Source organism: Ambystoma mexicanum, chromosome 8, assembly GCF_040938575.1.
Source record: "Ambystoma mexicanum isolate Mex_15411 chromosome 8, UKY_AmexF1_1, whole genome shotgun sequence".
Classification (NCBI taxonomy): Eukaryota; Metazoa; Chordata; class Amphibia; order Caudata; family Ambystomatidae; genus Ambystoma; species Ambystoma mexicanum.
The window spans coordinates 786,957,196-786,970,707 of record NC_090929.1 but is presented as its reverse complement, the minus strand read 5'-3'; the positions used below and the strand labels follow the sequence as shown (position 1 = coordinate 786,970,707).

At 46.4% G+C, this 13,512-nt stretch overlaps 1 protein-coding gene across 5 annotated transcripts in view; it reads right to left on the bottom strand.

The window, feature by feature from the left end:
* ARL6 (ARF like GTPase 6) overlaps window positions 1–13,512 on the bottom strand; it is a 2,156,307-nt gene that overhangs the window by 1,552,693 nt on the left and 590,102 nt on the right. The gene's annotated exons all lie outside the window — the stretch shown is intronic.

The window sequence follows — 13,512 nt, the reverse complement described above, 5'->3', positions numbered from 1 at the left end:
TGTAAATTAACAATTGATCATTTCAAATAGGAACATTTCTACTGTTATTTCTGATCACGGTCAGACAAAAGTGTGCCCTGTGTTTGGCCACCAGTTTTGTGGTGGACCTTTTTGCTTTCTATCAGTTACATAGGTCTTATAGCCAAGACCCACATAGAAGCACCTAAATACACAACGAAATTAACATACATAGGAGCAACCTGTAATTGAACAAATTGGGAGTGCACCGATACACCAAATGTTTGTCATATTGCAATAGTATAGCCTAGAGAGAACCAGAGCTCTAGGGACATTGAGCTTCTGGAGGGAAGTGAGTAAAGGAAGAATTCCTTTGAGGTGGTGCAGTTGAAAGTGGGCCTTCTTGGCAAGGTCCTGAATGTGAGGGAGGAAGGAAAGAGGAGTCGAAGAGGACTCCAAGGTTTCTGAAGGAGAAGGGGCAAATCCCATAGAAGATGGCCAGAGTGAATGGGAGAAAGATAGAGCAGGAGCCCCAATAGGAAGGATTTCAGTCTTGCGGACGTTGAGACAGAGATCATTGGAGGTACACCAGGACTGGGTGGCAGATAGGCATGCAGGAATGATGGCGGGGGTAAGTAGAGGGTCAGAGGGAAGTTTGAAGAAGAGTTGTGTGTCATCTGCATAACAATGGAAGTTATGGTAGAAGGTGGAAGTAATGATAATAAAAATAATAATTTGCATTTATATAGCGCTACGAACCTTCAGGCATCTGAGCGCTGCTTTTTATTACCCACAGTGTCTGGTGCTCATTTATCGACCTCGGAAGGATGAAAGGCTGCGTTTGGCCCTCCCGGGATTCGAACTTGCAACGGCAGGCTCTGCACGGATGGCAAAGTGAGCACTCTACTTGCTGTGCTATCTGACCGGCTTATCGATGGTGTGCAAAGGAGTTTTGCAAGCGGAGCAAGATAGGTTTTAAAGAGCCAGGGAGAAAGGTTGGGGGATGCTGCAGGTCGAGATAGAGGTGGGGGGAGGAGAAAGAGCCCAGAATAACCTGGGAGGTATGTTCATTGAGGAAGGAGTTCAGCCAGTCCAGTGCCCGCTCCAAAATACCTAGGGTATTGTGGAGCCGTTTTATTAGGATGGAGTGGTTGACCGTATCAAATGCAGAGGAAAAATCAAGTAGAATGAGAGCAGATGGAGAGTTGGAGTCAAGAGATGCGAGCAGATCCTTGCGGGTGTTCAGAAGAGCAGTTTCCGTGCCTCTGGATGCTCGGAATCCAGATTGATGGTCGTGTAGGCAACCAACAAATTCAGTGTGCTGGGTCAACTGGGAGAAGGCCAGCTTCTGCAAGAGTGTCCCAAGGAAGGGGGTGATACATATGAGGCGGTAGTTGGCTGGACAAGGTGGATGTGCAGAATGTTTTTTCTGGAGGGGCGCACAAGGGAGTGTTTGAGGGTGGAGGGGAAATATCCAGTAGCAAAAGAGCTGTTGTAGAAATCAGCAAATGCCGGGGCAAGAGAGCCAATATTGTTGTTAATGGTCCTAGAGGAACAGGGGGGAGACCTGTTTGGAGGAGACCTTCATGGAGCGGACAACTCTTGTGACCTCATCAGATGTGATGAAAAAGGAGGAGAGAGAGAGGCAGAGGGGGATGGCAGGCCATATGAGGCAGGGGAGGGAGAGAGACGCAAGGGTGCTCAGGATGTTCTGAGTTTTTGCAGTGAAGTGTGCAACCAGTGCGTTGTAGAGAGCCTGGGAGGGAAGAGGTGAGGAGGAGTCTGCAGAAGTGTTGGCTAGTTCCTTGCAGATTCAGAAAAGTTCAGCCGTGTTATTGGAAGCACCAGAGACTCAGGCCTGGATGTGAGCCTTTTTCTTGAAGCCACTGGAGAGTCAGTATTGCCTTTGGAGCAGGCAACAGGCCAGTTTGTCAGAGGGTGAGCATGAGCTCCACCACTTCCATTCCACAGTTCTGCACTTGCGTTTCAGGGCTGCAAGTTCAGAGTTGTACCATGCGTTGCGCTTGGAAGCAATTTTCAGGCGGATCCTCATGACTGGGGCAAGAATGTCAAGGGTATTACTGATGGCAAGATGGGGGTTGCTGAGTGCAGAGTCAGAGGTAGAGTCTGAAGTGGGGGGGTGAAGGTAGATGCAAAAGGAGCAGCTGGTTGGCATGGCTGGAAGGTGTGGGGGGTGCAGACAGAGGGCAGAGACCCAGGTGAGAGGAGAGAGTGGTCTGACCAGGAGAGTGGGGTGACCAGTGGAGGGGGGGGGGCATATATATGAAGTAGAGTGTTCATGCCGAGTCTCCTGATCATCATCACAAAATACTCCTCACCCAATAGCCAACAATAGAACCAAAGTCGAAACCAAAAATACAGAGAAAACTATGCTGGATATCCTCACTGACTGGATATTAAATTGTAACCATCATAAATAAATGAAGCCAACAACTTGAAGTACGAAGCACTGGAATTAGCCAGCATTTATATCATCATATTGAAATAGAACAAACAAAGTGCAAAATCCTGAGAAAAAAAAAAGCAGAAAAAATGCCAACACGTGTTTCAACCCTCCTCGGTCGTCCTCAGGGCGTATACATAATTGAATGACTGACAAATTTGGCTAATTCCAGTGCTTCGTACTTCAAGTTGTTGAACCGTGGACAGGGCTATATCTTGGCACCTCCAGACCACATTCACTCTGAGGGGACCTATGTGTCTGGCAGCTGCAAGGAAGTTCTCCTTCAGCGCGTACATTGCCACCGCTGCCAGTACATCTCGCAGGTTAACATTCAGGTCCTTTCTTTTCAGTCCAGTGCAATGGACTCTGTCCAGACAGCAGGCTAGAGTCCAGGGGAACATCCTCCAACAGGTTCCCCAAAGAGGTTTTGGATCGTGGATTTTAGTTCGGTTTGTGATTTCCGTCAGGATCCTGATGCGAATGTTCGAACGCCCCGAGGGATTGTCAAGGTCTTCGCATAGCAGTTCTATATTCTAGGAAATCCTTAGGTTTACGATGCAAAGAATGGCATTTGGAATCTTCCTTAGGGACGTCAGTTGTCTTCAGAATACAGCAAAGGCATGCATTTGGGTGAATAATGAACTGTCTGACTCATTCATTCTTACAAGGGGAATGAGGCAAGGTTGTTCCTTATCGCCCTTTTTGTTTAATATTGCTTTAGAGTCATTGGTAACTTGCATACGCTATGAACAAGGAATGAGGGGTTTGAAATTTGGACTCAAGGAGATCAATGTGCTTTGTTATGCAGATGATATCGTGGTTGTCCTTCCTAACTCAGAGGGAGGTAGTACAATCTTAAAAAACACTTTTGAAAGGATGGGTAGGCTGTGAGGGCACAAAATCAATTGGGACAAGACAGAGGTGTTTCCACTTTCTATGATTTGTAGGAGAGAGGATTTTACTGAATGGAATTGCAAATGGTCTGACTCATGTGAAATACTTAGAAATGTATCTGATTAAAGATATGAAGAAGGTGGTGGAATTTTATGTGAATAAGTTAGTAGAGACTTTAAGAGGGGACATAAGTGAGTAGGAATGGTTGACCCTGGGGATATTCGCAAAGATTAACGTGTTTAAGAAGCCCTTCTAGCCAAAAGTACTCTATGTTATGCAAGCTTTGCCCCTGGTCTTCTAAAAATAAAATGATAAACCGAATGTTCTAGAACTTCTTAGGGGTAAAAACAAAAGAACAAAGATTCAAAAATTCATCTTACTACGTAGTACTAAGGAGGGGGTGTTTGGTTATCCAGACCTTGAGAAGTATTATAGAGGATTCATATTGAAGAAGGCAGCACTTTATGTCTTACCAGAGAATGGACATGAGCCAGTTTGGCTATCGATTTAAAGAGATGGGTTGCCTCGATTCAAGTTGAATAACTTTTATTCGATGGGGAAAATACCTGTAGCAATTGGTAAGCTGTCATCTACTGCTGTGACCAGGGAAATATTTGGTGGTGGATTAATTTGAATGGAAACCTATATTTAAACTAGAATGCCTCTATTTGGTACAATCCTGGTCTGCAGTTTGCTAATAAGACCCTAAACTGACAGAGCTGGATCTGAAAGGGGATTTTAAGCATAGGCGATATTATACGGGATGGGCAGATATTACCGTTTGATGAATTGTAATGGGTATTTGGTCTGGCTAATAGGGAGAGAAGAACAAGTTACTTCTTACCTTGTAACCTTCTTTCGATGGGATGTTCCTCCGACGTATATCCTTATCAATCCCTTCGAAGAACAAGTTATTTACCCCTGGTAACGTTCTTTCGACTGGATGTTCCTCAAACCTATTCCTCATCTTTGACATGTAATGTTCAGCTTCAGCTGCTTCGGAAAACTTTTTCGGCAGAGGGCGCGGTGCGTCGATGGCATCGAGTCGATGTCCCTCAAAGGCCTCGGTCGAGGGTAATGTCATTGGAGATCAAATATAGCACGCGCTGCACCCGTTGGCCTCAGTTCTGTTTTTCCTCCTCCTTATGCAGCAGAGATGCCCATAATAAAGGCATGAGAGTACTCAACCTTAGTGGAGCGAAAGCTGTAATAACATGGGTAATTCTACAGAGGGGTAGGATGGGAGGGGCGTTGAGGAATACATTGGAGGAACATCCAGTCGAAAGAACATTACCAGGGGTAAGTAACTTGTTCTTCGAATGGATTGTGTCCTCCAACGTATTCCTCATCTTTGACAGACTCCCAAAGCAGTGTTTATGATTGGAGGAGGGAGTAGAATTGTACAAACTATACATTCTCCAGGGCAGAACAAAGTACTGCCTTGCCAAATACTAGATCTTGAGAATGGGAAGCATCCAGGGCGTAATGTTTTATGAACGTATGTATTGTTGACCACGTTGCAGCGTCATAAATATTCCTAATAGGAACTCCCTGTTACGCTCACCTGATCTCTGCGGGGACGTTGGGGCACGGTTGGAGCCCTCCCTGCAGTTGGCTCCCCTGGATCTGGGTTTACCTCCAGCTGCTGTATTGTGGACTGCTCTGGTTGTTGGCAATGCCCTTGGGAGAGGGTAAGAGGCAATTAAACTGCTGCAGCTGAATTGCGATCCCCCTCAAACCCCTCTTGCCAGATGAGAGGAGCATGCGTTTTCCCATAAACTCTCACCTGTTTTGTAAAGATGAACTTTCCGTCCTGCTTCTCTTCAGCAGGGGCGCTGCAGATAGACCTAGTTGCTTCACTGGTCCGTATACGCGATGGCCCAGACCGGCTGCGACCAATCCACTTTGGAGGTAAGTGTTCGTAACAATGATTATTGTCGGTATGCTTTTGCAATGTCTTTCCCAATGATTCTGGTCCGTAATTCTTATAATGTCTTTCCTTTTCCCAACAGGTATGAAGATGGGCACGCAGCGTTGCAGTGTTGGAAGCAAGTCCACACGATGCCAGAAGGGGAATGGAGTGGCCCCACTAGAACGTAAGTAGGGTTTCATGGTGGTACGCACGGCTTAGGTATTGCGCGGCCAAGCGCTAAATGTTTATGCAGTTTCTAACCTTGTGCGTTCCTTTTCTCTTGCAGGGATAGCCTGGCGTCGGATGATGGAGAGCGGCGATCCGAGAACCTGTCAGCGACTGATAGATGGAAGATCCATGAGGATGCTGGATGAGAAAAAGATGAGCTGCAGGCGATGGATTTGCGGAGACAGGTAAGATGCGAACTGTAGATGCTGAGTTGAAGATAGCTGCGCTTCGAGCGATGGTGTGGCTGATTCAGGTAAGCTGCGCGTCGCAGAGGTAGAGTTGAAGTTGCTGCGCTGTGAGCGATGGTATGGCTGGATTCAGGTAAGATGTGCGCTGAAGATGCAAAGCTGGAATCAGGTAGGTGGGCGCTGAAGATGATGTCCAGGACCTGGTGAGATGCGTGCTGAGCTGGAAACAGGTAAGAGCCTCAGAAGGCGGTAAGCGTTACGCTGCACACAGCAGACTAACGCGAAACCTCTACATGCGGGTGGGGCTGGCTTTAATAGCCTGGCCCCAGCCATTCCCCTTTAGCCCCGCCTTGTAGCCCCACCTCACCACTCCCATAGACTTCTGCACGTGCCTTCCAATGCTTTCTAATGGCCACGCCCGGCCTGGATGCACGTGCTTTGGACACAAAGTGTGCAGAGCACACTTTCTTATGAGCCTGGCGTCAAAGGCGCCAGGACAGGGTCCATTTGGACCCTTTGGAGGATGAAAGTGATGGCCCTTGGTTAGTGGCAATGACAGCACTCCTCCTCAAGGCCCCTCTCACGGGCGTTCCTCCTCCTGGTCCTGGTTTGGTGGAATGCTTCGATGGAATTGCTTGACTAGTCATGGAGCATGGACAAACTCAACAGGTTCCCATGTACGATCTTGAGGTCCATAACCTTGCCAATCAATCAATTAGTATAGTTTTGGTCACACTATCTTGGAATCCAGAATGTTCTTGACTTCATACTCTGGTGCACCTTCTATGATCTCTGGCTCCACAGGTGTTGAGATTCGAGTGTCAGGTTTTATTGGTTTTAGAAGGGAAACATGGAACACCGGATGGATTCGCATGTTGACTGGTAATTCCAATTTCATGGCAGCCGGTTAATGATGGCTTTGATGGGGTAAGGTCCTATGTATATTGGACAGAAAGCCTGAGGTCCCTTCAATGGAATGTTTTTGGACGCCAACCAAACTTTATCCCCGACTTGATACTGCGGGGCCACTTTTCTATGTCTATCCGCAAACCTCTTTTGTTGTTCCTTGGCTCGGTTCAAGTTTTCGGTAGCTTCTTTAAGTGACTGAGTGATGATTTTATGTAAGGAAGTGATTGCTGGCATTTCCAATTCATCAAGCTGATCGAAGGAAGATGTCCTAGGATGTCGGCCATTCATTGTGTAGAATGGTGTCTGTCCGGTACTAGTATGGATAGAGTTATTGTAAGCAAATTAGGTTAACCAGAGAATGTTTTTACAGGAACCTTCCGTCTGCTGCAACATACATCTCAGGTATTGCTCGAGAGTCTGGTTGGTCCTTTCTGTTTGATCATCGGTTTGGGGATGGTGACTCGTAGATAACCGCAGGTCAGTTTGGGCTATCTTACAACATCTTTTCCAGAAAGCTGAGACGAATTGCGTTCCGCAGTCAGAAACCAGTACAGATGGAAAACCGTGTAATTTGACGATTTGCTCCAAGAATACTGTGGACAGAGTAGCAGCAGTGGGAAGTCCTTTTAGTGGAATAAAATGTGCCATTTTCTAAAATTGGGGTTTGTGTTAAACCCCTCGCAGGATGGTAGATCGGTAATGGAGTCCATAGACAATGTATGCCACAGTGCTGGTGGTACTGTTAATGGGCGCAACAGCCCTGCAGGACGTGACTTCTGGGATTTGAGTTGTGCGCAAGACACTGCAAGTGGTAACAAATTGGGTAACATCTTTTCTCCAGGTGGGCCACCAATAATTCTTTTGGATCTTGGCTCGAGTCTTAGCGATTCCAGGATGTCCTTCCACTAACGACTCATGGTAGTTGGATATTATTTTGTTTTGTATTTCCTTGTCTCGGATATATAGTCTTCCTTGAAAATAGGGTAAATTGTCTTTGATGGAATACTGGTCTCCCTTACTCAACCATTCTTGTTGGGCTGATTGATCATTTGAGATTGTAGATCAGCCTTCAGGTCTTCCCAGCAGGCTCTTGCAGCAATCTGGTGTTGAATCCATGCTTCAGAAATAATGGCCACTAGGTCAGATGGATTGAAGGTGTCTTTGTCCTCCCCCATGCGTGATAAGGCATCTGCTTTACCGTTACGCATTCCTGGTCTGTAAGTTATGATGAAATCATATTCAGCGAAGAAAAGAGCCTAGCGAAGCTGACGCGATGATTGCGCCTTAGCCGTTTTCAAATATTGCAGATGACGGTGATCTGTGATAACCGTGACCGTGTGTCTTGCCCCTAGAAGGTAGTGTCTCCAGGTTTTGAGGGCTCCTTTAATTGCTAGCCATTCCTTGTCAGTGATTGTATAGTTCTTTTCTGGTGCGGAAAATTTACGGGACCAAAATGCTATGGGATGTAACTGTCCCATCTCAGGATCTCTTTGTGATACTACTGCCCCCATGACTACTGCCCCCATGGCTAGACTGGAGGTGTCAGTTTCAACCAAATAAGGTAGATCAGGTCGAGGATGCCTAAGAACAGGCGCTGAGGTGAAGGCCTGTTTTATTTCTTGAAAGGCTTTCTCTGCTTCAGAAGACCAGAAGAATGTTTTATTCTTTTTCAATAGAGAAGTGATAGGATGGACGATCTGTGAAAAGTTGGGGATAAAGAGTCTATAAAAGTTAGCACACCTGAGCACACGTTGCACTCCTTTGTTAGTGGTTGGGGATGGCCACTGAAGAATAGCATCCACCTTGCGTGTGTCCATATGAGCTCCTCATGGAGTAAGCATGAAGCCCAAAAACCCAACTTCCGTGACATGGAAGAAGTATTTTTCCAATTAGGCAAACAGCCGATGCTGACAATGTTTTTCCAGAACTGTCCTTACATGGCCAACATGATCTTCCTTAGATGCTGAGTAAATCAGGATATCGTCGTTGTAAACAAGGACGCAGACGTCTAACAGTTTGTGAAGTACATCGTTTATGAAGAACTGGAACGCCGGCGGTGCATTGCATAACCCAAAGGACATCACCTGATACTCGAAAAGCCCATACTTAGTTCGGAAGGCTGTCTTCCATTCGCCACTGCTTTTAACTCTCACAAGGTAATAGGCTCCTCTTATGTCTAGTTTCGTGTAGGTTTGAGCATTCTTCACCTGATCGAGTTATTCGGGGATGAGTGGCAGAGGGTATCCGTTCTTAACAGTGATTTGGTTTAACGCCCTATAATCTATACACGTTCTGAGGTCGCCCTCCTTCATGGGTACGAAGAAGAGAGCTGAGGAGGCAGGAGACTTAGATGGGCAGATGAAACCGTTAGCTAGGTAATGATCTAGGCAAGTCCTTAGATGTTGGTTTTCTTGCTCCGTTAAAGCGTAGATTAGACTGCAAGGTATTTGTGCTCCCGGACCAGGTCGAACTGGCAGTCGTAAGGCCTGTGTTGTGGCAGGATATTTGCATGTTCCTTTTGGAACACGTCCTGATAGTCCAGATACTCAGGGGGCATGGGACCAGAGAGCCCCAGGATGGGTTTAGTCTTGACTTTCGGACTCTTCACGCTCTTGTGGTAGCTGCTTTTGGCGCATTCTTGAGGAAAGTTCAGCACTCGTGTTCACCAGTCAATCCTGGAGTTATGGGTTTCTAGCCACAGCATTCCTAGGATCATCTGGAACTGGGGTGCCCCAATAAGATCAAAAGAAATGTCTTCCCGATGACCGTCCTGACACATCAGCATAACTTTGTCAGTATGTATCGTTACTGGGCCGGATGACAACCGAGAGCCATCCACTGCGGTGACTTTTTCCGATTGTAGTTTCTGCTGGAGAGGAAGGCCTATTCGTGCGGCCAGATTCTGAACGATATAGTTTCCCACCGCTCCACTGTCAATATACCTTTCCAAAGCATGTACCTTTGATGGTTGCTGGTGGTGGACTACGAGTACCGGAATGACCAGGTGTGAGGTCTGGACAAATTTCTTCATTTCGCGGAAGGTTTTATTGGGCAATCGTGAAGAAAATGTCCTGCCTTGCCACAATATAAACAAAGTTGTTGTCGTCTCCTTTTTTCTCTTTCAGCGTTGGATATAGGGGCCCGTAATCCCCCAATCTGCATGGGCAACACGGCTTCGATGGGCCTCCACCGGTTATAGCAAACCTGTGAACCCTGGTCGACGATGGTGGACAGAATGTCCGGTGCTGATCTTCGTTCTCCTCAGCAGTCCCAGTTTCCGGTCGGCAGCCTGTCGAGGGTCTGACTTCCAGGGCGCTTCAGCGAAGTTTAGTGCTAGGGAGAATTCTCTGTTAAGGCTAATTTCTCAAACCTAGTGAGTCCACCAGCAGCTTTGCTGGATTCTTGGGGTTTAATTCTTTCTCCTGCTAAGAGTGAGACTCTTTTTCTCCCACTCTTAGGCATGATTTGAGAATGTCCTTTGACTTTGTAATATGTTTTATGGGCTATGGGGTCTTTTACTCCGTAGGGCTTCATGTGTTTTTGGTATGTGTGTTACACAGCACTCTCAGTGCAGTAACACAGGGGTGTCAGTGACCCCCAAACATAGACTCCATACCCTGGGACTGACTACTGTCTCCCAGGGCATGTAAAGTCACCATTGGCTTTACTAGTCTCAAATTGTGAACAGAACCAGTACAAACCATCATATTGTGGAAGTACTGGTAGGGGTAATTAGATTGCCCCTGGGTCTTTTTTCCAAGGGGGCACTGTCCAGTCCCCCCTTGTCGAGTTTCTGGCTGGTGGCAGTGGATACCACGCAAAATATTCCACCGGAATATTTCCTATGGGATTTTCCCATTCATTTTAAACGCACCACTTTTTGGTGCAATGTTAAAGATACCTCCGGGTTATTTATTTAATATTTATTCCCCGGTTGGGTCTTTTTGCCAGGACTCTGTTTTAAAATGGCATTTGTGTTCACCTCTGAAACCTTAACCCAAGTCGAGCCCTTTGTTCCACTTTTAAAGGGCTTCTTCACAGAAGCCTCCGAAAGTGGTGCCCCTCTGTCTGGGTCTACAGGATGTGTGGGAGGGGGGGAATAGGCACCCTGGACTGAGTTGCCTTGGCAACTCAAGTCACACTCTTGTGTGATTGGCCCAGTGGTGAGCCACCCGGCTCACCACTTAGCATGTTTCATTGACAGCTAGGCTGATGAATGGGGATTTTCTGCATAAAAGCAGGGCTTTGGGGACTGGAACTTCAGAAGTAGCCACAGGACCTAAAGAATCTGAAGAGGGGAGAAGCTGAGCCATCTACAATGACGACACCACCGGTGGAGCCCTGCTGTACGAAACTCACCACTTTCCCGACGACAGAGGAGATCTTCTTCCAGGAGAGTCTTCTTCCCCTTGAGCTGGTGGGACCAACCAGTTCGCCTTTTTCGCCTTCCTGGATCGTCTCGTGCTCGAATCGCCCGTGCCAAGCACCCCGGCGGCCGGATAGCCACGCTTCACCACTACCACGAATAAAAGGGTAGTACCTTTTAACTGAGAAACTCCGCGGCTGGTTTCTTCCCTGGCAGTGCAACGACCTCTAGCTTTCCTCCACGTCGAGATTTTCTCTTCCCCTGGACGAAGCCCCGACTTGCACCCGCTGCCAAGTACAACTGCCCCCCGCTGGAGCTTTCTCGCCATTTCAGGTACTGTGTCCCGCCTGGTCTCCCTTGCAACAGACTGTCCAAGGTGTCCTGTAAATCCTTGACTCTCTATCCTGGGGTGACCTCGGACCTGTTAACATTACCTTCCTAACTTGATCCAACCTCCTGACTTTTCTGCAAAGACTGAGTGCATTTCCACTGTGTGATCTTGGGCACATTCCGCCTTGCTCTATCCAAGAGTGGGCCTGGTTTATGAACTTTTTGCTCTACAGTAGACCCTGCCTTTCTTGACTTGCTGTGGGTTCTTAAAAGTGTTGGTACTGTGTGATTTTCCTATTCTGCCTTTTCTCTCCCTTTTTAAACCAATTATTGGAGTGCCATCTATGGTTACGCGCTCACCTCTGTTTTGCTACATAAGTGGTGTATTAACCTAGACTTGTCAAATAATTAATTAGGGAGGTGTATGTATTTCTAGTGACTGTTTGAACTTGCTTGACATATTAGTGCCAGTGTATTTTTACAAGTGTGTTTTTAAATAAATAATTATATACTTTTATACCCAAGCTCTGGTCAGTGTTTGCTTGTACTACTGTATTCTTGGCCCTATTGTGTATACTCTATATATTGCCTAACTCTTCTTGAGAGAAGTCTGACTGCTCAGCCACAGCTACCAGGTAAATCTGGGTGGTGCAGACTGCTACCAATAAAGATTGCCCATGCGACTAGCGCAGGAAGTCTTGATTATATTAAAGACACGGAGGCGAGCATTATGCTTATCTTCCTTAATTACTGCTAACCACAGCTTTTTAAATCTTTCTTTGTTTTCATATAAAACACTTTTTTTAAATTTCTTTTTATAACTCGTATAAACAGAGAAAAGAAAAAATGAAAACATCGTCTTAACATGACAAAACTACATTTCCCATGAGGCTTCTCTGCCTGGTAGTCCCACAGCCTCTCTTTCACTGTCCAATCCGGCAATCCTTCCTGCTATAAGTCCCCGTTTCCCTGGGTCCCTTCCTCTTCTTTTGCAGCACACTGATTAACTGAACAAAGTCTAAAATCCAACTGAATTATCGTAACTCCAAACAGAAATTGTCTTTTCTATCCTCGATAGCTTTGCCGTGCTCTAAATTCGCAGGACTGCTGCCTTCCATACACTAATCTCTGTTACTCTTTTGATCCTCTCCTACGCAAAAAGAGAAATGCGCATGTTAGGGAAGGGGAATACAGTTCGTCACATATCATAATCAAGTCTTTACGTACACAACTTTGAAACTGTTACAGATCATAACATAACACTCATCGCTGTATTCCATAGTGTGGGATAATGCTCGACTCCGTGTCTTTAATAGAATCAAGACTTCCTGCGCTAGTCGCATGGGCAATCTTTATTCTATGACAAGACCGGAGGCGAGCATTATGCTTGTTCAAAGCTTTCTACCACAGCAGCTGCTATATTGGATACAGGTTTGAAATAAAAAGTCTTAAAGACTGAGTCGCTCGACCAGTCTGCTGCTTTCATGATCTCTTGCAGCGGAACTCCTACTGCAAAAGCCTGTGAAGCCATTGCTCCCCTGGTAGAATGAGCCCCAAATTTAGACGTGTCTATACCTGCCAATTCCATTATTTCCTTCACCCATCTAGCTATAGTAGCTGATGTGACTGCTTTGTATGGTTTTATACGCGCTATAAGCAATTGTTTCACTCCTTGTGGCCTAACCGTTGCTGTCGCTGCTTCATAACACTTTATGCAATTTGCCACACACAATTTCTCATTATTCGGCCAATATGGGTATGAGATCACTTTAGAATTGGTCTTTGTACGCTGTGCTATGGTAAAGGCTATCCCTTCTGTGTAATACATCTTTCTGTCTATTTCGAGTGCTTTAACGTCTGAAACTCTTCTACAAGACACTAGGCAAAGGAGTGTAGCTAATTTGCCTGAAAGTTGCTTTCCTGATAGGGAGTTGTTACTAGGCCATTGCTCGAACAGATGTATAATTTTTTGGACATCCCACAGTGATGAGTACTTGGGTCCGGGAGGTTTGCTCATCTTCACACGTTTTAGCAATCGGGACACCGCCGGGTGTTCCCCTATTGGTGCCCCGTCCACTAACTCGTGCCCCGCGGAGATTGCTCACCTATATACCCCTACGTTCCTGAAAGCTCTACCTGCTGAAGGGAGGCTGGCTAGGAAATTCACTACTTGCACTACAGGTGCTGAAATGGGAGATATACTCCTCCTCCTGCACCATAGGTCCCAGGCTTGCCATGCGGAATTATAGCTCCTGATCGTAGA